Source organism: Sceloporus occidentalis, unplaced genomic scaffold (genome assembly GCF_023333645.1).
Source record: "Sceloporus occidentalis isolate IW3139 unplaced genomic scaffold, rSceOcc1.0.p SCAF_75, whole genome shotgun sequence".
Taxonomy (NCBI): Eukaryota; Metazoa; Chordata; class Lepidosauria; order Squamata; family Phrynosomatidae; genus Sceloporus; species Sceloporus occidentalis.
In genome coordinates, this window is record NW_028317055.1 from 858,104 (window position 1) to 860,789 (window position 2,686).

Consider the following 2,686-nt stretch of genomic DNA (forward strand, 5'->3'; position numbering starts at 1 on the left):
ATAAGCTCTGCGAGAGCGAGACAGGGTATAATCATGCCTTCCGGGTATACGAGGGTAAGGATAGCTACCTTGACCCTCCAGGTTGCCCAGAACATCTGGGCACCAGTGCCAAGATTGTTTGGGACCTAATATTCCCCCTTATGAACAAAGGCTACCACTTGTATGTAGATAACTTCTATACAAGCGTCCCTTTGTTCAAGCTGCTGTATTGTTTCGATACAGTAGCTTGCGGTACTATAAAAAAGAACCGCTTGGGTTTCCCACAACACCTGGCACGAACCCGGCTAGGAAAGGGGGAGACCTCAGCTCTACGTCAAGAGGAGCTTTTGGCATTGAAGTTCAGGGACAGAAAAGAGGTGTGCATGCTGAGCACCATCCACGATGAGAGAACCGTGGAGGTTTCTGTCCGTGGCAGAGCTGGGGTCACTAGAAAGCCAGTGTGCATCAGGGCCTATAATAAGAACATGGGTGGAGTTGATCTGTCAGATCAACTCCTACAGCCCTACCTCATTATGAGGAAGACAAAGGCCTGGTACAAGAAGGTTGCAATTTACCTAATGCAAATTGCAACCTATAACGCTTTTTTGTTGCACAAAAAAGCAGACGCTGTGCTGAAACTGTCTTTTTTGCTACATTTACTGTTTTTTAGCTTTTATTTGCTCCACCATTTTTTAAGCGTTTTTATTTGCACTGTCAAGTGAACCCTGTGTCCATTCCGTGGCATGAGGGACCGCTTAAGGTGCTAGATCAAATCCCTTCTTGGAGATAGGCCAGGCTTTCTTGTAACCTGTCCCTACTGATAGTTGGGTACAAGCATTTTTCTTTACCCAGATGTAAAACTTCCTAGTTGAAAAACTGAATTGCTCATGTTCCAAATGTGGCCCTTTTGCCCCCAAACAATCTGACAAACCCATGCATGTGGAGTATCAATGTACTCAGGAGATGTTGCTGAACACATATCGGGGTGTTGTGGGACAGTGACATATACCAAGAGCTGTAATTTCACACCTGAAGTACAAAGTGTGTGAAAAAAACACCAAAAACAATTACTATCACAAACTTTGACAAGGGTTGGTGGTAGGATTAGTGCATGGAAAGAGTTAAACTATCAGCATCTAAAATACCCTGGGGTGTCTAGTTTTCAAAAATATATGGTTTGGTGGGGTAAATTTAATTTGCTGGCTTCAAAGATGCCCCAAATACCACATGGAGACAAAATTACCAGATTCAGAGAAAAATGGTTTTGAATTAGCAAAACGCTACTTGTACTTATTGCCCCATAACGTGTAGAAGAAAGCAAAAAAACATAAAAAACATTGGGTATTTCTAAACTCGGGACAAATAGTAGAATCTATTTAGCAGGTTTTTTCAGTAGGTTTTTATGATGAATAAAAGATTTTTCAAATAAAAGTGAGAAAATGTGTTTTTTTTTTAATTTTTCGTCATATTTTATTATTTTTATTATAGGAAATTACATGATATGGAAAAAATTATGGTGTCTGAAGAAAGCCCTTCTTGTCCTGAAAAAAACAATATATAACTTGTGTGGGTTCAGTAAATGGGTTAAGAGAAAATTACAGCTAAACAGAAACACAGCAGAAACGATAAAACAGCCATGAAGGGGTTAAACAATATGATTTAAATACATATAAAACAAATATATATAATATAAAAGCATCTCGGCACCAAGACACATATAGGAAGGTACATATGAACAGAGGCACAAGACTACAGGAACTAGGATGGAAATACGTATGTATATGAAGGCACAAATAAGAAACATAGGATAACCACAGCGATAAAGTGAAAAGGAACAAATGAAATAACATACAGCATTGGTACATCGGTGCTCAAAAGTTACTAACCAAACCTAGAAGAAAGGCTGAAAACAGCAAAAAGCCTGGTAATGAATGGTGCCAAGTCCAAACGTACCAGCCCCAACGTACGTTTCGCTACAATGAGCTTCGCCACGCCCCCTGACGAAGCTCATTGTAGCGAAACGTACGTTGGGGCTGTGGTCATCCTTGGGTTTCTTATTTGTGCGTTCATATACATACGTATTTCCATCCTAGTTCCTGTAGTCTTGTGCCTCTGTTCATATGTACCTTCCTATATGTGTCTTGGTACCGAGATGCTTTTATATTATATATATTTTTTTCTATGTATTTAAATCATATTGTTTAATAAAGATTTACTTTGTATATACCTTTTTTCCTTACGTGCTCTCCTTGCAATAGGTTTTGGTGTTTATATATGTACAGTGCACGTACCTCTACCATCATTGGTAGTTTGTTCGTTTTTGGTGAATATTTTTACATATACACACTGACTCACTTCTGCCTCCCGTCATCTAAATGCCCCTCTATAAATTTGCACCCCTCCACAATCACCAAGTCAACACTCCACAGCCCCTTATTCCTTCTTTGGAGCAGTTTCTACTGGCAGCTACTAGTGTAGTCTTCTTTTCATCCTCCTGCATAGGGACTGTATCGTAGAAAACAACATGACATCAGAACAACTTGTGACAGAGAAAAATCGAAACATTTCCGGAAGGCCACAAGAATTAACCTAAGTCCTGGTCAATGGTAGATCAGTAACAGGATCTAAGATTAACACATCCAGACACTCATTAACACACAGACAGACGCTCACACTAACACATCCAGACACTCAGGGCAGGTGCTAG

General features: G+C 39.9%; 1 non-coding gene across 1 annotated transcript; it reads left to right on the forward strand.

Moving 5' to 3' along the window:
* Positions 1–685: 685 nt before the first annotated feature.
* LOC149285888 (small nucleolar RNA SNORA35) lies at positions 686–815 on the forward strand. The gene has a single exon (XR_016277752.1). It is a non-coding gene; the product is annotated as a small nucleolar RNA SNORA35 (small nucleolar RNA).
* The last annotated feature ends 1,871 nt before the right edge of the window (positions 816–2,686 follow it).